This window comes from Mauremys mutica, chromosome 4 (genome assembly GCF_020497125.1).
Source record: "Mauremys mutica isolate MM-2020 ecotype Southern chromosome 4, ASM2049712v1, whole genome shotgun sequence".
NCBI lineage: Eukaryota > Metazoa > Chordata > Testudines > Geoemydidae > Mauremys > Mauremys mutica.
Window position 1 is genome coordinate 67,579,806 of NC_059075.1, and position 23,580 is coordinate 67,603,385.

General features: G+C 42.4%; 1 protein-coding gene and 1 pseudogene across 1 annotated transcript in view; both read right to left on the reverse strand.

The window, feature by feature from the left end:
• Positions 1–23,580, reverse strand: part of SUSD6 (sushi domain containing 6) — a 113,208-nt gene that overhangs the window by 70,274 nt on the left and 19,354 nt on the right. The gene's annotated exons all lie outside the window — the stretch shown is intronic.
• Positions 9,524–9,618, reverse strand: LOC123370558 (annotated as a pseudogene).

The following is a 23,580-nucleotide window of genomic DNA, read 5'->3' on the forward strand; positions in this document are numbered from 1 at the left end:
ATAGACAAAATACAACAACAAAAAAGTTGTTAAATGAAGCAAAACAATGAACTTGAGGATCACTTGAGAAATCTGGAGGGACATTAGTTGAGCTTTCAGTCACATAGCTCAAGCATGGGCTTAAGCAGCATTTAAACCATCACATTAAAAAGAGGCTTGGAGCATCTCTGGAGGGAAGGTTGCTAGCGTGAGAATATCTGTCTGTGCCATAAGAACCATGAGAATAAACCTGTGGGGGTGTAACCACCATGTCACACTTGCAGCATAAGAATGGGCTTATGACGCTTTGTTCACTCAACTCATTCTTTCCATAGTGCAAAAAACGGAGTAAGAAGATAGTTGCTGCCAGTTACCGGTAAAAAATTTTTAAGTGAATATTAGACCACATTTAGAGTGAAAATCTTTACGGATGCAGAAAGCGGAGACACACTAAACAAAGAACAGCAGAAACCAGATGACAACAAATGTGTTAGTCCCCAACACAGTCAGATCTACTGCACAGGATTTGAGAGTTATATTAAAAAAGGAGGCCTAAATATATGCTACTCTCTACCATATGGCCTATAGTCAGTATAATTCTTCCATGAGCCATTATTCTGGGCTAAACTACAGACCTCAGCATGCAATGCTTCATCTCGAGCCAAGTATCCTTTCTGCTTATATCAAGATGAGGCACTGCAATTTTTCCCAACTCAGTGAGATTGTACTGGCATGATGAACTAATGTTAAAAAAGAAAAACAAACAAACAAACCAAAAAAACACCTCCTGGATATGTGTTTGTTACTGCCTTTTGCTGATCTGGTGACAGGCTGCTACATAGCACAATGCTGCATTTCTCCTTTCTCCCACCATCAGGCACTAGAGTTTATCTTCGTCACTTTTTGATGAGAAGTCTCATATGAGTGCTGAAAATTTGAAGTAGTATCTGTGTGACCCAGGGACATCTTGGTGCCAACTGGCAGGGGGCGCAGTGGTGCATAAGGGTTACGGGGATCTCCTGGATCTGGTATCTATATACTAGTTCCCCAAAGTGTGGCATGTAAGATCTCTGCTGAAAGCCTATGTGAAATGTATGTATGGATATGGATATACACACACTGAAAACTACGTTCTTAAGGCCTGTGAATTGGGGCTGGTCTCCAAGAGATGATAAATAAATTGCTTTTAGGAAGGAAACGCTTATCGGTCTGGCTATATGTAAATTGAGTATTGTGTGCTTCACAATGGCTGCTTATTTATAAATGGAGCAAAATGCTAATCAAAAGATTGCGAAAGCTACAGGGGAGATTTTCCACATGAAAAAACAAACAGCAGGAGGTGTGCTGTTTCAGAATAAAGACAGTGGAATGTTGGAACTGTAACTAGAGGCAGAGAAACACCCTGCATCCTTCATCTAGGGCAGCAGTTTTCAAACTGTAGGTCAGAACCTCAAAGTGGGTCACAACCTCATTTTATTGGGGTCGTCAGGGCTGGCTTAGACTTGCTAGAGACTGGGGCCGAAGCCAGAGGGCTTCAGCCCTGGGCAACAGGGCTCTGGTTTCAGTCCCTATCTCCTGGGGCTGAGTAGTAATTTTTGTTGTCAGAAGGGGGTTGCGGTGCAATGAAGTTTGAGAAAACCCTGATCTAGGGGACAAGCTGCCGGCATTCTTGTCTTATGAATGGAGTGTCACAGCCAACCTGATTGTTAAGGACTGGAAGAAAGATTTTGGGTGAGCAAAACAGTTAACTTCATTAGACAGGAAAATGTCTTATGTCTAGGTCCTAGTATGCATGTTATGATTTTATTTTGCATGTAACTAGCTGTTTTCAAATATTTCTATTGCTATCACTTGAATCTCAGTGCTTTGTTAAATAAACTACTTGTTTTTACTACAAACAAATTTAAGTGTTGTGGAAAGTGGTGATCTGAGGGGAATATGGTGATCGGGTGTGTTTCACTGGGAGCAGAGAATCTGGGAATTCTGGAAGAGTCTAGTGGACACTCTATAGATGCAGGGAAGGCTTGGTGTGTGCCTCTTGCTGCCTGCAGAAGGAGCCTGTGTAGGCTGAGAGGGGACTACTTGTGTTGCATGTGGCTGGTGGAGTCAGGGAGCCAACCTCCAGTCCTGTAAGGTACAGACAAGGCTTCCTCAGACTAAGGGCAGGTGGTAGTGAGGTGTGTCTCAACCCTGGGTACTTCCAGGAAGCATCACAATCTGGTGCTGCTCTGCTCTGATTTATGAATACTGTATGCTAATCTGGTTATTGGGATGATGTTTACTGTAAGAATATGTTCGTTAAATTTAATTGCAGGGTGGAGGGAGAGCTGTAAGAAAAAAATAAGCAGGAAGTGAAACAATGGCTCTAAATAAGCCTCACACTCTGAACACCCAGTAAACATTTCAGGGTTGTTGAGCAAATACATAACTCTAAATGCTATTGTAGCTCACAATTAGCCAGTTCTTTAAAAAAAACAAACAAACAGTAAGTCTAATGTATACAGCTGTGGGCTGTGCCTCTTTAATAGGACCATTTAAATTTGAAATGTACAATACAGCAACTCTTTATACAGGCTTCTTAATATGCCTCTTGAAACAGTTACAGAAAATGGACAATAAAATAGGAATCTGTCTTCCACAGTTATGAAATCAACATTTACACACCTTTGCAAGGAATGCTATGCATCCAGAAGGAAAATAAAAAATCTCTGCCATTTCCTGGTTATAGTTCTATATCAGCCATCATATGATCTTTCGCAGTGCATGACTGAATACGCTGGAGCCTAAAACTTCAGTTTCAAGCAGCATCCCATCGGCCAGCACTAAAATCGTACCTGCACACACTTCTAAATGAACTGAAATCGAAATGAGTCGGCTGCTCTGATAGTGCAGTAGTAGTTGCTACAATGAGCCCCTAGTGTAGACACTTAATTCCACTGAAACTGGGGAGAACATATTTCCTGCTCTTAAAAATGTATTAAGCTATTTCCAGGGATGTATACACTCCACATGTGGCAAAAGCTTCTCTGAGATAATTGCTGGTTCATTCAGGGCCTATGCCTTTTCTCCTCCAAAGCTTTACAAGCTACCAACTCTTCTCCCTCACCCCCTAAACAGTCATCTCCCTTTAGTTTACATGCTTTCCCAGCTCTATGAATCATTTGCTAGTCTCACCACTTCACAAAGGCAGTGCTCCTGCCTCCTGGGTCTCTTGGGGAAGTGCTCTTTGAATTGCCATGTGATCACAGGTCATGATAAAAGGACCCAAGCAGATGCAAGGTCTTCTGATGCTCTGAGGACATGAGGGAAGAGGAGTTTGAGACTTCCTGGTTGCTTGGGCTATCTAATAGGGATATATTCTAGGTCATTGTTTTTAGAACACTGGAAGTGGACTAAGTCTTAAACCTTAATTCCGTCTTAATGTTTGTTTGGAGAAGCACTTGGTGTGTCTGGAATGCCCACTTTTCAATACCACATGAGACTCACATGGATAAAACAAACAACATCCTCTCACACATCAGAATTCTCCAATTTAACCAGTTAGCCTCCTTCAAAGGAATATCTATAACAGTCATATCTTGAAGGCACATAGGGGAGAGTGTTTCTGATGTATGAATTCTGGGTGTGCACAGCAGTCCTTATGAACAAACGACCTGAAAGACCCTTCTTGCCTTATGGTCACATTGCTGGTGACACCTAGAGCAAACTGAAATGTGGTACAGAAGATTGTAACGAGATGTGAGGGTTAAAAAGAACATGAACTGAGCTATTTTAAAAATAAGTGCCTAAAATAAGAATTTAACTGCAAAACGCAAGTCATCTCAGCATCCTCATGAGGCAGATGGTGACTGAAAAAAAATAAAATAAAAAAAATCAACTCCCATTAGGAGTGTGTTGGGGATTGGGGGCGAGGGGGGGGGGGGAGGAGAGGAGGAAGGAAACCTGCTTCAAAGCTGCTTAAGATAAAATTATCTGTTTACTTTTTGTGGTTAAATAGCTTAAGCCAATTTAATGTAACCGAAAGCTTTTAAAACAAATTTATTTTTAAAAAGTTCTTCAGATAATTGAACAGTTGCTTTAAACCTGTTCAATTAACCACAGTAAAGAATTAAACCAATAGTTACCGTAAAACAGCTTGATTTTTCACTAGTTTGTAACAGAACACGGATTTTCTCAATCCTAAACTGCTTCATGAGGCACAGCCTCCTACTCTACCACTAACTACAATGTTAATTCAATTCAGATGGCAGTCCTCATTGAAACACAAGCCTGGTCTATATCTAAAACTTAGGTCAACCTGGCGTTGTTGCTCAGGGCTGTGAAAAATGCCACACCCCGAGCACCACAGGTACATTGACCTAACCCCCAGAGCAGTTGTGGCTGGGTCAACAGAAGGATTCTTCCATTGACCTAGCGATCGCCTCTCAGAGGTAGATTACCTACATCGAAGGAAAACCCACTTCTGTCCATGTTGGAAGCATCAACACTATGGTGCTACAGCGCACAGTGGCTGTAGACATACCCATAACCTCCCTAATCACTGAATGGAGTCACTAAAATAGTGACAGGTATTTGTAAAACATTGCACTAGAAAGGAAAAGCTCTGTCTGGTACTACAAGCAGCTAATCTTCAAGAGTAATTTCACAGGACTTGAGTGCCAAGTTACAGCCAACAGGGTCCTGTTGCAAGTGGTTTTTACAAGTATTAGTGATAAGAGGAAGGAAAAAGTTATGGGCAATAGGTACGGAGATATGGATGACTGGATTCATAAAAGAGACACCTTTAATCACTGCAGAATTACAAACCAACAATTACAAGAACACTACACTAAGGGATCATTATACCCACCAATGAACAGCAGCCAATTTTTGGAGAATAAGAAAGGTTTCCTAGAATTACCTTATTTAATATATTGAGCAGCAATATAAGTAAAAGTATGAAATCGCGTGGGGGCTTAATTCAGAGATAGGAGGAGCAATACAGAATATTGTTGCAGTCCTCTCCAGTTGATTTCTTTTAAAACATGCTTTATTTTGAAGAAAATTCCCTTTGGAAACTATTGTCTCAGCATTTCCCCCCCCCACACACACACACACCATACTGCATCAGAGAGAGGCTAGGTTTCATATTTTCAACTTAATCAATCCAACAGTACATTTGCAGAGGGCCATATGCACAAAATGTTCCAGAGCACTTTCCAAAAATAATAAGACCTAAAAACAACAACAAAAATCACAATCTAACTGAGAGGGTTTCAGGGAAGGAAAATGAAGAAAAGCCTAATGAGAAAAGCTAGAGAACCTATTGAAAGCCTATACAAGCGTGAGAAGGTACTTACTAACAGGAAACAGATTCTGGAGCGATTTTGGATTGGCTTGCTGATTTGCATACACCTACCCAGACTGCTCTTCCAGTTTATACAGCTGTGCTGATTTCAGTTTCAGGAAACGAAACCACAAAGTCTATGTGCAATGAAGGCTCGCTTTATGAGATGAACTTTTAAATATGCTCTTCCCCACCCTTTAAACTTTGTACTTGTGTTTCAACTTAGATGGCTAAAAGCATCCACATGCTATATGCATCTAGCTGGAATATCCTTTCACAGTGCTGCAGCATTATAGCTAGAAGAGGGTGCCCAACTAGGAAATCCTTTTGTTATCAAAGCTTCTCATACAACTAGTTTGCCATCTGACTATCAGTCATACCCGGAAAAGAGGATGACACTCCTTTAAAGATATAGTAAAGATACAACTGAAAGCAACAGTTTTAAGTGCAGAGTTTAAGGACTGCTGTTCCTATTTCCAGACATGAAAACATCCACATCTTCACTTTTTGAAGGGTGAGAGAAAATGTTTCAAAGAGTAGTTAAGTTAATATGAGGAGACACAGTTTTTAGGGAAGGCTCACACAGTATGTTCAAAAATCAAATATTATTCCAAATCCAATTTTAAAAGGGAAATTCTTAGCACAGGAGTCAGTTCTTTCAAATTCCATCACCTTCAATTGCCAGAAAAAGCAACGTTCAAACATCCAGTTTTTCACCATCTAGTTTTATTGACCAAGTTAAATGAATTGCAAAAGAGAAAACGAGTTTCACTTTCTGGTTCTCAAACACGAGATCACGTAGCTTGGTTTAGGATTCTAACACTGCATGAAAATGTTTTAACGAAAACTTCCTCTGAAATAAAAAAAAATACAAAAACCTAAAAAACACAACAGTGTTTCATGAAGGCTTGTATTTTGCAACAAGCTACCTGGCATTGTCCTTCCTTTGCTGCTGCTAGAACATGTACATGTCTCATGACTCAATGTATTTCAGTTTATTAGCACGCACAAATCTATAAAAGCTACATAGTGATAAAGAGTGATGATAGCATCTGGTACATTTGGCTTTGTTGGCCATAGTCAATTTGCTGTTTTGTCAGTATAGCAATTTAAAAGGGAAAACTGAACTTTGCATTGTCATTCAAGGCATTTGTGACTAAGACTATAAAAAAATCTATAACCTCTTAACACCCTTGTACCTGCAATCAATAACATTCTGCTGAACTCAGCTGAGGCAGGTGTGCCTCTGTTAGATATGCAGGGAGTAAGCTCCAGAGGTAAGTGCCTTCCACAGAGAACCTCCAGCACGAGGCACACAAAAATTAAGAACAGTCAGCTCAGGGGTCTCAGCGGATCTCAGATGATAGGTTAGAAGCCACCATTTAGTCTCAGGTCAAACGAACAATCAGCTTAATTTTGATTAGGCTTGGAACTCCCTCACTTTCTCCTTGTCCATCCAACGTCCAAAAAGACATGTCAGAAAGAGGAACAAGAGCATCCCTGGAGTTCAAAAGGTAAAAGCCCTTAATCAATACCCTCATTTTGCATCTGAAAAGAGCTCTCAGCAGTTTTATGCTCAATCTTGCCTTTCACTTGCTTAAAGAATTGTGCCGTGTAAAAGTTTAAAAGGAAATTCCTTCATAGACACTATGAAATGTAATGGTCAAGCTAGTGGGAAGAAGAGTTTCAGAATAAACACAAGACATAAAAAGAAGGTATGTACCTAAAAGAGGAAGAAAAAACCCCATGTGTGCACCACAGCTGCAGTGCAGTCTGAGTCATAGGGGAAAATTATTCCTCAACTCTTTTGAAGCCAGACAAAGATGCCCAACTGTTGGGCTTCTATGTAAACTACATACTGCAATTTAAAAAAAGAAAAACCACACACTGAACAGCTAGGCAAGCATTTTAAAAGGTACTCCGGGAACTAGAAGTGCACTGGCTGGTAATATTTGTTAATCCAGTGGTTCATACCTGCTGTTTTGCAAACCTGTACTGGTACTTCAGGCTTTGGTGACTGGGACTGTCCCTTCCTTAATGATAAGACCCTATGCTGGGCCCTGTTGTGCCCCAAATCCATGGTGATTAGCGCATGCATGACTGAGGCCTGAGATGCTCCCAACACAGATCTTGCAGAGAGGAGGTTGTGCTTTAGAGCAGGCCAGTCACCGCTGCAGGTTGGAGAAGAGATCTGAACAGGAGACCGGTAGGCCCTGGATGAACCACCACACGTCTCAATTTGTTAAACTGGTACAGCTCCTCCAGAAAGATGAAAAGTCAATGACTAATCAGGGAGGACCCACTGTGAAGTTGCAAACAATTACCTGAAACGCTGCTCTAAATAGACCCACAAGTATGGCTACCTCTATACTAGGAGTTAGGAGTGCGAGGGCTGGTCTACACTGGAGGAGGGGGGTGTCAATGTAAGATACGCAATTTCAGCTACGCTATTCTCGTAGCTGAAGTCGACGTATCTTATTCCGATTTACGTCCCATCCTCACAGCACGGGATCAACGACTGTGGCTCCCCCGTTGACTCCGCTTCCGCCTCTCGCCCTGGTGGCGTTCCGGAGTCAACGGGGAGCGCAGCAGGGATCGATTTATCGTGTCTAGATGAGACGTGATAAAAATCGATCCCTGATAGATCAATCGCTACCTGCCGACCCGGCGGATAGTGTGGACGTACCCTTAGTCCAAGCTTTCGGAGACATACTCGCACTAGCACATTACAAATAGTACTGTAGCTGCAGCAGCAATGGGCCGCACCAAGCAGTGGCACAGGATAGCTACCCCGAGTACAAATCGACATAAACCCTGCGGGTATGTAACTCAGACAACCAGCCCATGCTGCCGCTGCCCAGGCTATCCTGGCTACACAACTATTTTTAGCATACAAACTCAGATGAGAGCTAGTAGGAGTAGATCTACGTGAGCTGAGACTTTCACCCCTACACTACAAGCTTTAAGTTGGGTCAAATTCTCACGGCCCTACCTTCCAAACAGGGGAGGAAATGGAGACGGAAAACCCAGAACAGAATGAGAGGAAACTGGCCACACTAGAGAAGAGATGGACACAATTGCTTTTTGGTTTGTTCCTCTGTGCCCCACTATATTATTGCATAGCGAGGATTTGAGTAGTAGGTGGTCACATCAAAAGAGGACAAGTAGTAACAACATTACAGGAAACAGCAACATTTCCAACAGCCCTCTTGATGAATGCACATTTGAAAGTGTGCGCCGCTTATTCCTGGAGTACGTCTCTCACCTTTTCGTAGCCACAAGAGGCTACTCTGCATGCAGCCCGAGAACTCTGAATTATTCAGTCCCAGAGATCTTTCAGAAGATCAGGGAGAGACATGAGAGTTCAGAAAGCAGGGACTATTGAAGCTCCTATTTCTGTTTTGCTTTCTCACAAGATTGCTTAAGAGCACACAGCCAGGTTGACTCAGACTTTCCTGATCCTCCACAGAAATATTACACAAGATTAGATTTCCCTTTTAATACAAAAACACAAAAAGACAATAGATATGAGAATAGCACAGGCCAAACTTCCTGAATACTGCTAAGAGCAGCTAGCTAAAGGTGGGGCTTTCCTGTCACCACACACTAAAAAGCTGGTTCAATGGTAAGGCATGTTTTTCAGTGAACATGCTGCTCATGTATGCAGGCCATTTAACTGTTTCAGAGCTGCCCAACATACCATACTTGGGCAAAACTTGCCCCATGTCCATCCCAATACATCTGGTACTCCCCCCGTTTCTATAGTGCTATGTTCTACACCAACAGACTGTGGTAGCATTCCTGTAAGTTGTAATGTAGTATGGTAATACACATTTCTTCAGCAACACCAACTCTCCAATTCTCTGGGAAGCTGGCTGTCAAGCATCCAGGTTACTTTCCAGGTATACAATGCCTGAAATACTAGAAATAAGGGGAAAAGTTGTTTGTGTGCTTTCCAGGACCTGCAAAAACCCATTGCAAACTGTATGGCACCACAATAGCTCTCATACTCGGTGTTAGCAGAATGTGTGTTTGTGTCTATTACATATCAAGAATCTCTTCTCCCCTCCTCAGCACTCCCCCGCTCACATTAGAGGAAACCAGGAAGCAGAAGAGCAAGAGAACTTTCACCAGGTAGAGCTGACGCGTCTTCATTCAATAGGAAGTGAACAAAGCCTGCAATCCCTGTTAAAGAGGCAAAAAGAACTGGAGAAGAAAAAAAAAAGTGGGTAGAAACTTATAAATGTTCCTTGCCACGGAAATCTTTAGTAAAAGGCAAAAGATTTATACGATCTGAAGAGAAACCAGAGAAAGGCATCTGCACATGCCTTGCTCCCTTCTTAGGCAGGTATCCTAAAGCAGCAGCGTGCCATTAAAAATCCGGCCTGGTCACTAGTCTCCATCTGCCCCCCACCCCCTTGAACAACTAGAGCCTAGATGGAAACCTAGGAATGCAGAGTCCTTGCTCCCAGCACTCCTCCCCCGAATGTCAGACCCCAGCCCCTTCTCGGAGCCCAGGAGTCCCAACTCCTACCCCACTCCCCGCCCTACCCCCCTCACACACACCCAGCCCTCTGTCCTGACCCCTGCACCCCCTCCCACACCCCATGCCGACTCCTGCACCCCCTTCAGATGCCCCTAGCCCCCTGCCCTGACTCCTGAACCCCCACACATACCCGGTACCCAGCCCCCACACACCCCATGCCCTGATTCTTGCACCCCGCACATCCCCACCCCCACCCTGAGCACCAAATGGGCGTTCCTGCAACCCCTCCACACACACATTCCCACCTGCACCCCTCGCACCAAATGGGAGCTGCCCAGGTAAGCACTCCACACCCAAATCTTTTGCCCCAACCCTGAGTCCCCACCTTCATTCTAGCTCCTGGCCAGACTCTTCACCCCTAGCCCTGTGCTCGGTCCACTCCCACCCTCAGCTCAGTGCAGAGAGAGAGGAAGAGAATGGGCCAGAACCAGGGAGAAGGTAGGTACCCACTGTATGTGAGCCACTCAGCCCACTGCCAGTCTGGGGTCCCGGCTGCCGGTCCCACTCAGCCTGCTGCCGGCCTAGGTGAACGGAACCCCAGGCCGGCAGCAGACTGAGCGGGCTGGACACCCAAGTTCAAGTGCAGGGGATCGAGCAGCTTGGCCTTGGCTCGCTTGCCAGAGCCGCAATGTCTACACAGCTATTAGCATGCTAGTTAGATTCTGGACTGGGCCTGGGAGGCTTGTAAACATGCCCTTAGAGACTAGGTTCCTCACAGCGCAATGATTAATTGTACAAAGGCTACTGAAATTAGAGTATCACTACTTGTATGCAGCAGGCTAATTAATTTTGTTTTTAATACGTCTTCCATTCCCATCTCTGGCTGGTCACACTGTACTCCAAGCAGCAGCATGTTTAGGAGAGACCAAGTATGGACTTACAAATTACTATGATCACTATTGCAAGAGTGGAGTATTAAAGACAGGCTAGAGATAGGTTTTGTCCCACCTATGTTACACTGATCAGCTATGAATATCTGAACACCCAAACAAGTTATACTGAAAAATATGAACCAGCATCATTTACCAAATTTTAATCAGGATAATAAGTCTAATGGTCCAATCTATTTTCTTGTGGAACCTGCGAGTGGACTGTGGGCTTTTTGTTGGTTTTGTTAGTCATAAGGCACTGTAAGATTCACTATGACAATCAGGTTCCACTCCATATGGGAAGTTAATGTTTGCTGAAATGCTACATGACTTAAAGGAGTTATCAATCATCAAGAAAACCAGTTTTTAAACACAGAATCCATTCTTCAAAGGCACTTACCCAATTCCATTACTACTTTCTTCAATTTGTGAATTTGATATGCAACTCAGGGCTTTATTTTTAAAGATAAAAATCCTCCTCTCACCAAAACAGCTAACGTATTGCATCTTTAGACTAGGGGTGATTTACGGGAAGACAACAGATTAAATCCATTTGCTAAAATTTCCTCAATCCTTCAACATTCCCAATAGGCATTTTTTCCAAGTTCAGGCAATTACAAGTGACTCACAATGGACAGGCGGCTTTCTAGTTCATATATGTACTGAAAAAGCCACTGGCCTGGAATTAATCAGTCAAACACATTTGCAAGGCTAGCCCCTCAGTCTCAAGTCCTAAAATACACCCAGCATAGCGGATATTTGAGATGGGCAGGAAGAGAAAGCAGTAGCAGACTGACTTACGTAATTGCAGAGCGGTGACACTAAAGTGATATTTGGTCAGGTGCTCAAAAGAAACGGAACAATTGCAAAGCAAAAACTATATTTTGTTGGAAAGAGGAATGGCTGCACATAGGCTTCTTTCACACAAAAAGCGAGTTCAGCCTCTTATCCCTACCATTTGAAGGCAACCTTACATAGAGCCTCCAGAAAGCCACACCACATGAGTGTAAGTATTACTGGCTTAAGTTACCCTCAGCCTCCTAAGAGTCAACTAAAAACACACACAGATGCAAATACGGAAGAACCGCTACCATCTGTAGCTCTAAAGCAGTTTAGGCAGCAATTGGAAAGATCTTATTCAAAACATGCCACCCAACAGTAAAGGCAAACATTTTTAACAAGGGCAAAGGGCTTAACATTTGTTATCACCTAGTCTTCAAATGACAGTTCCTTTCAAGGTGGACATGATTTTGGAAAGTTTTCTTTACCATACAGCCAAACCACCTTGATTCACTTCCCATGCCTATCTGATAAGAGTGCTTATTCTTGGCAGACAGATGTTACTGTTTAACTTTCATACCTGAGCCACTGCGGCCTCCAGATAGCAACGTATCTTCCTTGTGTCCCTCCCACATCAAGGCCCATTGTTCAAGAGAAAAAGTAGTCATTTATTCTGTATTTTACTTTCAGCAATGCAGGAGACTTGGGGTTTTCCCCCCCTTAGCTAGGCCAATATTGCACAACAAACAGCCCCACTAGGTAAACTAAAGGGGATGAAGAAAAGCATATTTAGCTGTGCTAAGGATAGTTCTCTCTCTCTCACACACACACACCAGGATCTCCACCTCTGATTAACAACCATTTCTTTCACAGCAATACCATGGCCTTTGATAGTACACTTCTGCAGCCTTTGCCCTGATACCTCCCCCAATCACTTACCCCTCCATTGAGACAAATTCAAGAAAAATGGCACTGAAGGAGAGTTGGTATTTTCTATTGCTTTTGAATCAAACACCTAATTTTGAAGGGCAAGCTGGGAGTATTTTAAAAAACCTAATACATTCTATTCACAATTCTCTACATGCCAGTCAGCTAACATGCTAGCTCTGCACATTTGCAAACTACAGTGCATATACTTGGATATGAAATTAAGACTAGTTTGGTGGCCTCAGCCTACTCTCAGGGTGTAGCTGCTTATTTCATAAAACCACCACTTGGCTACCTCAAAAGCAACTATGTATGTCAAGGAAGCCCGTTGGAACCATGCTTTTATTGGGTCAAGTAATAACCATGTTCTATCTTGCCATGCAGCATAATTAGGGCTGTCCAAGGATTTAGCCTAGTCCCAGTCCTGTATACACTACAAAACAGGACAATGCTTAACTTTGTCAAGGGACAACAGTGTTCTTACTGGGACTCTTGCAATTGTATTTCAGCACAGACAGCTGCCAAGAAATTGATGTTTAAACGGTGTTGAGAACCAGCTAACCCTGTTATACCATGGGCTTGTCATGTCTGTGTTGATGAGAACAATTAGACATGCTGTAGCCAAGGTCTTTTTAACATAGTCAGTAAAGAACTGTTTAAACACTGTCAATATTATAGCTGCAGATGGCCCAACAGTTAAGCAGCAACTCAACAAAGAGCACTCCCACACACCCTGCTGCAGTGAAACAGGGCATTACAGGTCAGAAGAAATATACACTAGCAGAGCTGGAAGAAGCTTGGCTACTGTTGCTTAATGAGTGGCAAAATTCAGTCAGTCAATCTTAAAAATAATTTAATAATGCAATATGTATTATTCCAAAGGGATCCGATTTCTGGGTTAAAAGGCCTTTGGGATGTGGACCCTTTAAAATTAAAAGTACCTTTTTAATTTCAGCAACAAGAGTGTGTTTAGTTGTACCTCTTTGCTGAAGTGCAGATATTCCAACCTGCAATGAGGAAAGGAGGTCCCCAATGCCAGCACAATCAGCTGCAAGCTGCACAAATTCCCCAAATCTGGAAGCTTTCTATGCATTTTACCACTCTCATAATCAACTTGCCAGATGCATGGAGCTCTATAAATGCACTATAGGATACCATCACAAAAAACCCAAAATGTGGGAATACCATAATAAAAATCCAATGGGGGGGGCAGGGGGAGTGGGAAAAAGAGTGACGGGGGAGAAAGAATCACTGACTTCTCAGCTTTGTGGGACCAGTCAGTCAGTCACTGTGGAGCACAATAAATACAGTAAATAAACCCTCAACACATCACTCCTAACCATAGCAGGTTACAGTCAGTCAATTTACATGGGAGCGCAAACGGCCCAAATACTACAGCTGACAAAATGCAGGGTAGTCTCAGCTCAGAAAACATTAATTCAGGACTCCACCTAAAATTAACAGATTGGATTAAAGAATGAATGGAGCTGAACAAAAGGTTCGAGGCTACCGAAACAAGAGATATTCTCTGAGGGGAAAGAGAATGTATCTAGAGAATATGCAAACTACTGGACACAGCGAAGGACTAAGATGGCCAAGAATCAGGGCATGCTAACAATGTTCCAGTGCTGGAGCTTGCAGCTGGAATGGAGGGTGGAATTTAGGGCATTAACACAATAACATGATGGGTGTTTTTTTCTCCTTTTTGGGAGTAGTGGGATGTGGGAGAGTCTAACCTACAAAGAGACCCAGTGTTAACAGAATGGGGTTAAAGGAAGACCCACAGCACCTTCATAATGATAGTGGGGGTGGGAGAATATGGCTTCTGGTTCTCTTCCCTCTTGGTAAGAGTGAGCTGAGGTTCTTGGGGATGAGCTCATCTGTTCTTGCGTGTGTTCCCACCTGACCTAGCAATCTTATGTCAAACTTCACAATTAGTCTGGAAGCAGAAATATTTGACTTACGGTAGCAAACAAATTCTTAACACACAGAGCCTGCCTTTATGCAGACATATGAAGTAGCGGGGAAAGACAGAATTCACTAGTTACTAAACACTGGTGCTAGCAGATTACCATACCAGGGAGAATACTGTAGTAACTACCCAAGGACAGCTACTATCCAAAAAGACTTTCAGATGTTCCCTGGAGGTGTAGTAGGTCGGAGCTGCTCTGTTCCACATTAATATGTCGGGCCACTGCTTTGCCCTTTAATTTGATTTAACTATCTACTGGAATAGGGGGCAAAACTTGACCCAGAAAGCTTCTGCTGAACCAGAAAATTTTCATGACAGTGACAAGGTTACTGCCCTAGTGAATAGGAGGAAGCTGTAGATGTGATAGAACTTATTGTTTGTAAGGCTTTTGACAGTCTCATAAGAAAACTAGGGAAATGTGGTCTAGATTAAATTATTATAAAGTGGATGCACAACTAGTTGAAACACTGTACTCAAAGAACAGTTATTAATGGTTTGTTGTCAAACTGGGCAAGTGTATCTGGTGGGATCCTGGAGAGGTCAGTCATGGGTCTGGTATGAGTCAATATTTTAATTAATGACTTGGATAATGGAGTAGAGAATATGCTTATAAAATTTACAGATGACACCAAGCCGTGAGGAGTTGCAAGCACTTCGGAAGACAGGATTAGAATTCAAAATAACTGTGACAAATTGGAGAACTGGCCAGAATTCAACAAGATGAAATTAAATACAGACAAGTGTAAAGTACTACACTTTGGAAGGGAAAAAGCAAATGCACAGCTGCAAAATAGGGAATAATTGACTAGGTGATAATACTACTGAAAGGGATCTGGGGGCTACCGGGGATCACAAACTGAAGAGGAGTCAACAATGTAATGCAGTTCCAAAAAAGGCTAACGTTCTGGTGTGTTTTAACAGGAGTGTTGCATGTAAGACAAGAGGTAACTGTCTTGCTCTACTCAGCACTGGTGAGGCCTCAGCTGGAACACTGCATCCAGTTCCAAGCGCCACACTTTAGAAAAGATATGGACAAATTGGAGAAAGGCCACAGGAGAGCAACAAAAATGATAAAAGATTTGAGGAGAGCTTAAAAAACTGGCCATGTTACTCTTGAGAAAAGACAACTGAGGAGGATCAAATAACAGTCTTTAAATATGTTAAGGGCTGTTATAAAGAGGTCTGAGATCAATTTGTTCTCTGTCTACTGAAGGTAAGGGCAAGTAATAATGGGTTAAATCTGCAGCAAGGGAGATTTAGAAAGCTTTCCTAATATCTAACCTAACAATAAGGGTAGCTAAACTCTGGAACAGGCTTTCAAGGGAGGTTGTAGAACCCCATCATTGGAGGTTTTTAAGAACAGATTGGACAAACATATGGAAAGGATGCTCAAGGTTTACTTGGTTCTGCTTCCATGCAGGGGGCTGGATTTGATGACCTCTCAAAGTCCCTTCCAGCCCTACATTTTTATAATTCTATAAAGGAATAGTCTTATGACTGTGACAATACCAAAAAAAACAAACCCCAAACAAACAAAAAACAAAACAAAAACCACAAACAACCCACCTTCTAAAAACAAACACACAATAATCCTGCTTGCAGACTCACGCCAGCAACCCAGAATTGGGGAAAAGGGCAGCACAGGAATCAAGAAAGCCTTCTCAAAGATTAAGAGCCTGTAATCTTCTACTCAGACATATTCAAGTATAAATGGTAAAATACAGCCATTAGGGAATGACAATTCTGCCCCAAACCTGCTGGACAAGCCACAGCAAAGTCTCAGAAGAGGCAGATGATTAACACTAGATCTATGTAAAGGAATATTTTGGAAAGAGCCCCTTTTCTAAGGTTTGATAATCTTAAATGTTAACTATTTAGTCTGATACAGATATCTAGGTAAGAATGGTATCACCTAGTACAACAAAAGAGCTGTTAATATAGTTAAGATGTGATTTCAAAAGTGCATAGCACCTACAGGTCGATAAATTACCCAGAAATAGGGACTATGGTAATCTAGCCAGAGGTTACTGCAGACTTCTAGGGAAGTAATTTCTGAAGTTGTTTCATGTTTGTCTTTAAACTGGTAACATCACAGCTTGGAAAAATCCTAATTCTGTGTGCAGCAGTGCCCAGATTTTCCATCCTCCCCCACAAGCAGTGAATAGGCTTTTATGCAAATTTTCAATTTCACACGTATTGAGTTTTAGAGGGTTCACCAGAAGTATAATATTGGCAATAAAAAAGGTAGGTGTACACCATCACTGGTTGATTAGCCCTATTATCTTACATGTGACCACTGAAGTATATTAACTTGGAGGAACCAAGGCCTCACTCCTTTCAGCAGGATTTCTTTGTCTGCACCACACTGAACAAGCTGGCTATTACACAGAGGAATAAAGGTCAGATGGCATTTTAGCTACAGAATCTTTTCCAGGCTGTGTAAGAAAAACCCTACAAGCTTCCCCTGCTGCCATTCCCCTTCTCCCCATGCCAATGAAAGCGTCTCAGAAGAAATGAAATTTCTTATCACATTTTCCATCCATGGCACACGTATCATAATATTCTTGTCAATACTTCTATGACTAATTTTTCTGATTCGCTATGTAAGTCTGTACAACAGAAAAGATGCATATGAGAAGCCTTGGATTTGTGCCAGAGGATGAACTCTTGCTGAAGACTAGTGTGCGCTTAGTTAAATAAAACTCAAGCAAACGATCCGGATTTCAGAAGTATAATCTGATTTGTAACCATTTCCTCTGATCCCACTTCAGCAGGTTCTTCCAGTTTAAGACAAGGTTAGTTTTAAAAAACATCCAAAGTTCCTAACATACAATAAAATATGTAAGTACTAAAAAAAATTATATATTGTGATTTCACTTTAAATATATGGATTCAGAGAACTGAAAAAATAATGTGAAAGGCAACTCTGGACACGTGTGTCCTTTCTGTCCCAAAGCACGTAAAGTATTTGGCACAAAGGCAAAAGTTACAGCATGAGACTGCTTAGGAAAAGGTTAAAGAAAGCAGAGTTTGAGGTTAATGTTCAGTAAATATTTGACTCAGCTTTTCATTGGTGAAATGAGAATCACTGATATTAATTCAATTCTTTTTATACAAATTGAGAGAGAGAGACCCTGCCCCCAATTGCTTTCCTCTTTAAATCTCTTCATTTGCCTTTCTTCTCCTTCAATTTTCAGCACTGTGTCCTCACCTTCAATATTCTGCCCAGGCATTCCACCTCTGCCTACATTTTTACTTTCACTTCCTCTTACATTTCCCCACCCCATTCACCTCCTTATCTTAAATACCCATCTCTGCACATACCGCTTCACTCTTCGCATGTGAGGAAGAGTCCTTCATCTCCCCCAAATCCTTCTGCAAAATCCATTTTTCATGACACGTCCTAAGCTGGGCTCATCCACAAGGTTTCCAAGCCTTCCCAGGACTGAGCTACTGCTCCATGGATCATACAGGACTTGGTAAGGTTTGCAGGGTATGGGCTTTCTGCAATTTGCAAGATCCTGTGCACAATTCCAGCACTAGAAAATTGTATCTACTATTTTAGAACACACACTCCACTTCTTATTTTATGCTAACAATTTAAGGAGACTTAATTTGGACTTATTTGGTTCCTCTGCATGGAGCCTGCAATCTCTACTATATGGTATCTTCTGGAGCTTTCCAAAGCAAACACACCTGGTCACATGGGAAGTCCCTGTCCCAGCAAGGGAAGGAAACAGTAGGCACCATTAGGACCCAGCAGGGGCAGGATGGCTATGTGCCTGCACCTCCAACATTAAAAGTACCTTCAAAGATTACTGATTGACTTAAAAAAAAAAAAGTTCACTCATTTGAGGGGGGTTTTGATTGACCACTGTTTTGCACACACCCCATCCCACCATATACACACAGAACTCCGGAGATAGGATCATCAACACAAACCACCTCTTCCACAGGTGAGATCTTGGCTGGAGCTGCCTTTACACTCTACTGGACATGATTTTCAAGCTTTACATGCTCTTTCAATGAGCAAGGTGGGAGAAGGGCACATTTGAACACACCAACGGCTAACCAGGTTGGCTAGGGCATCTCGACAGAGGAAGTGGAAGATGTAGGGATGAGAAGCAAGATGTACCATGTATCTGAATGACCTCAAAAGTTCTGCTTGTGTGTTATCTCTAATTAGATTTAAGCTCTCTAGGGAAAGGGCTTTCTGTTCATGTCTTTTGAAAGCACCAAGCTCGCCATGGGAACTTCCGCAATATAAGTACTGTAACTGTAACAGGAAATGATGCAAGTTCTTGGTCTATAAAAAGTTGCCCGGTCACTCCCTGCACCCAAAACATTCCCAGTACAGCTTTCCCCTTGTTGTGAAGGGCAACACAAGAATGAGACTGTCACTTCCTCCTGTGTTTGTAGCATACCCCTGTGGGCCCCTGACAGCTGTGAGAATATGCCCTTAAACACTGTTATTTGAATGTTTCAGTTGTGTGGCTTTCCCCCTCTTCTACAGAGGACAGCATTTAATTTTAGCTCTGTCTGAAACAGAGTCAAGTCTTGGAGATTAATCAGACATCCAAGCCCACCTCTCTTCCACAGAGTCCGGTGTGTTTTCAGTCTCTCACAATCTCCATTTAAAATGGCGTAGATTAGGCAGGCAAGGAAAGTGCCGAGTGTAAGGGCTAGGACCAGCTACAAACTACAGTACCTTGATCAAGAATTAGTTACAAGAAACTGCATACAAGATTCTTCTTCTTTGTACTATGATTGCACCTAGAAGCCTCAAAGGGCTAGGCGCTGTACAAGCACCTAGAAAGAAAGTCTCTGTCCCAACAAATTTACAATCTAAACAGAAGACAGACAGCAGATAAAATGAATAAGTATTGAGCTGATTAGCCCTGGAAGTTAGTTTTACATGCAGAACTAACGTAGGGATGGGGGGGTTCCACTAAGGATGGTAAGGCAAGAACATACTACATCTTTCTTCTGTAACATGATTTGAGAAAAACTACTACTCTCTCAGAGCCCTGTGTGATCAGCTGTGACCTCCCACATCATCTCTTCACTGCAGGGAAGATGGAAACAGACCCTCTTTCAGCACTCCACCATCTCTCCTGTGTGTACACCACTCATCCACTGGTGTACACCTTCCCGAGTGCGGCAACACCACTTGAAGCCTGGCCTACCTAGATGGCCTCAGCTAGAACATTCACCCCATTCCAAGCACATCACATTAAACACATTCAGACCCAGTAGTTACCTTTCCTAGACCCAATATTAACACAATAAAAGAAGGATACGGCATTTCGGGGGCAGGTAAGATGACAGTGGAGCATTTCAGGACTGAACTCTGAACACCAGTTTTGGATGGGATTCCTATTCATAGACTATCAGGGTTGGAAGGGACCTCAAGAGGCCATCCAGTCCAACCCGCTGCTCAAAGCAGGACCAATCCCCAACTAAATCATCCCAGCCAGGGCTTTGTCAAGCCTGACCTTAAAAACCTCCAAGGAAGAAGATTCCACCACCTCCCTAGGTAACCCATTCCAGTGCTATTATCTAAAATGGTATAAATTTTATTATCTCAGTACTGCCAGTGTTTCTTTCCACCTACTCTACACACTCCTCCCACTGAACATGGCTAGACTTTTTCCTTAGAGAAGAAGATTATGCTATGTAAGAGGACATACTACCCAAATCACATTAATACGTTTGGATTAAACTTTGGTTGGTTCTAACCAGGACTGGCACTCAAATCATTTAGATTTAAAAAAACAAACAAACAAACAAAAAACCACAAGGCGCGCACACACACACTCTGCAGGCTGTGCTTCTCCATTATGGCTGCAGGCCACCAGTCTCTCACTGTTCTATGATCCCACTAGCTGGTATTTTGAAAATAACTTCTCTTCCAAACAATCTAAATGTAGCAAAAAGAATGAAACTTGCAGCTTCCAAATACACCAACAGTGAATGCTGGATTAAAAATAAGAAGCTTCTGCCATGAACTGTCAATCAAATAAAATAAAAGTTTTCCACCCGCCTAGTTACCAATCTGGTTTGGAAGCCCCTCCTCACAATGGTATGTATCAGGTAAGTTATCAGTAAACATTCCTTTTCTTCTTTTTTCCCCTCCCCTTTTTTTCTTTTTTAAACACGTTATGCTTGTCCTGTTCCTGCTGGGTCTCAGTGCAACTCCTGCATTGCTCTAGTACATATTTGTATAATGAGCAATCTCTGTGGTTTTTGACATAATTAAAGTCAATAATCAAACCATGAATATTCTACCTTAAAAAGCACCTGTTAAAGAAGAGTGGTCCCGCTGAAGTTAATAGGCATGAAGTGGTACAATAGCAACACGTCCCCCCCCGCCCTCCATGTACATACATTACCACTGAAATGCAGCCACCTTGAGATAGGGGGAGGCAGCAATCAACTAGCACAGTAGCAGAGACAGAGGAAGATCTGGCCAAGGATACCATCCAAAGCCCTACATTTGCAGGAAGTGGCATGGGTTCCCCAGTGTCTGTACATAGCCACCAAGCACCTTGACAGATGTTGATTACAGGTGTGCATACCCAAGCTGCACATACAACATGCACTGGGCACAAGTCATTGGTGTGGTGCATGCTCAAAAATAATCCCCGATTTACACACGTTAGGGTTGTAGATGTACAGCTCTAGCACATGCTTAAAAAACACCCTTGACCATTGGGTTTCCTAAAACCTGTATGAAATTCAGTTTATGTATCTCAGAAAGATGAAGGGCTGAGTCCTTCCTAACAGAGGGCACCTCCTCACTTTCTCTACATATTGCATCGTTTAAAAACACACAAAACAAAAGAAACAATTTATGGTCGCAGTCATTTATTTCCTGCATGATAGACTGCTAAATGATGCTGGAGCATGTACTTGGGCTCTTATGTGAATGCCTATCTAAAGCAGTCTATCATCATCATCTGTCTGCTCTACCTTACTAAGCTGGAACAGCAGCTCATGTGTTCATACCAGAATGAACCAACAATTAGACTGGCAGGGTGAAGACAAAAAGAAGCGAATGCTTATGTGCAAAAACATCCCCACCACCTCAGAACATTCCTCCAGAATCTAAAGTGCTGCAGAGTTATGAAAAGAGATTAAATTCACCACACACAAAAAGCAGGGGGAAGGTGGAAGACTCCGATTATATATTAAGAAACCAAGTTTGCAGAGGCCAATAGAGACAGTCACACAAAGGAGAACATCTTTGACTGGGAGCCTGGACCCAAGATCTACGATCCAGTTACTACACTCTCTCAAAAGGATGCTTCAGATCCACATCCCAAGCAGCTCCTTCATCCAGTTTGACATGAATTTTAATATACACATTTAGGAATTCACGCCAATAACCTACAATACCAGAGCTGTTGTTGGCAACAGCCCTCTGCAGACAGGACATGTGGAAAGAAACAAAGAAGAGCCATTCAACAAAGCGAAATAAATAAATAAAATACACACAATTACAGAAACATCTGCTAGTTTCACCAGGAATGCCATATGGTACATTCTGAGGATGACTTAATTCAAATTTAAAAGCAAAATAGGGCACTTCTCTAAAGATGAAAGGAAATGACAATCCCCTTTCCTCTGATCCCAGCACTACCACCTCAAAATTAGTATCTGGCTTGATGAAGAACCGATGTTGCCAGCCCTCTAGCCAAGGCAGTAAAGCTAGGAGCCCTTTGCATGAGATGATGCCAGAGTATGGGGATCAGAATACTTATTTAGAAATTTGTATTATCTCTAACACGAGGTCTGGTTTACCCACAGCACTCTTAATGCTGCTGCACTGAACTAGTTTTGCTACTAGCCAATTACAGTGGAACTGTTCAGCACACACACAAAAAATTGGCACAAGCTGGATGGTTGCAACGCTAAGTCCTAAACGTATCCGTTCTCCAGTCAGTCTCCAATTCCTAAAACAGCAATACACAGAATTGAAGCAGTGCAGCAAGTCTAGAAATGAGTTAAGATACAAACTTGATAAAAGAAGCCAACAGCACAGTATCAAATTCCCAAACACTGACACATCCCTGAGAGAGAGCTTGAATTTGATACGGGCTTGAAGCAGGCATAAAAAAAGTTACTGGATGATCCCTTCTGGTCTTAAAATTTTCTTTTTCTGTGAGTGTATGTCAGTGAATCCAGTTTGCTCAGGGAAGAGTCTCCAACAGTTAGTGATGGTCTCCTCATACTTATGAAGGCTTCTAAAAACTATCAAGATGAACATGCAAATCCATTCACTTTTCATAACAATCCCCCCGGCATTTCTTGCCATATTTGTCAATTCTTCATTTCTTCCCAGCTTAAATTCCTACTTGCTCTGTGAAACGGAAGTGCTCAAGTTGTGAATTTGGTTTTCCAAGACAGGAGGGTGATGGTGAAAAGGATTAGTAGGATTTCACAGCAGCACAAGCTGGGAGAGGGAATTCCTATTCCGAACAACTATGGTGTCTGAAGTGACAGAGTAAGTAAAACAGAAGAGGCCTGGCCAAGTGAACCTTTGTTAGCATTGTTCCCCCCCCCCCAACCCCCCCGCACACACAATGCCTCTCACATACCCCAATATAAGAGCCCCTGTTTAAGCAGCTGCAGTCAAAATCCAAAACATTCTCTCTTCCCATTAAAGTTTACACTATCAAGTATTGGTTCAAGACAGATTTGTACACAGGATGAACTTCTAGCCCTGTATTAATTTCATACTTGCAGAAGAGAGATCAGGCAAGAAGCCCAAATGCTTCAAAGTCCAAGGATCAACCCTCCCGCTGTTCCCATACCAAGAGTAACCAATGAACTATTTTAGCAATGCCAGGCATTTGCTTACAGAAGGGTACAATCAACAAGGACTCTTGGGTACTGAGTGCAGCTTTAATCTGGACCACCTTCCTCTGTGCTGCCCAGATGTTTGGTTTTGTGATGCTGCCAAGGTTGTTCCTGCTTGTGTGTGCACAGCAAGAAGTGAGAAGGGTTGCCCCACAGAAGAAAGACAGCAATTGTGCAGGATTAGGGGCATCACAGCCAGACACCATTTGGGATGAGGGACCAAAACAAATGTGCACAAAAAATGTGACATCAGAACTTCATCACAAAAGTATTTATTGAGGAAGGGGGTGTCAATATTCTCATTTTGAAATCACAGGGT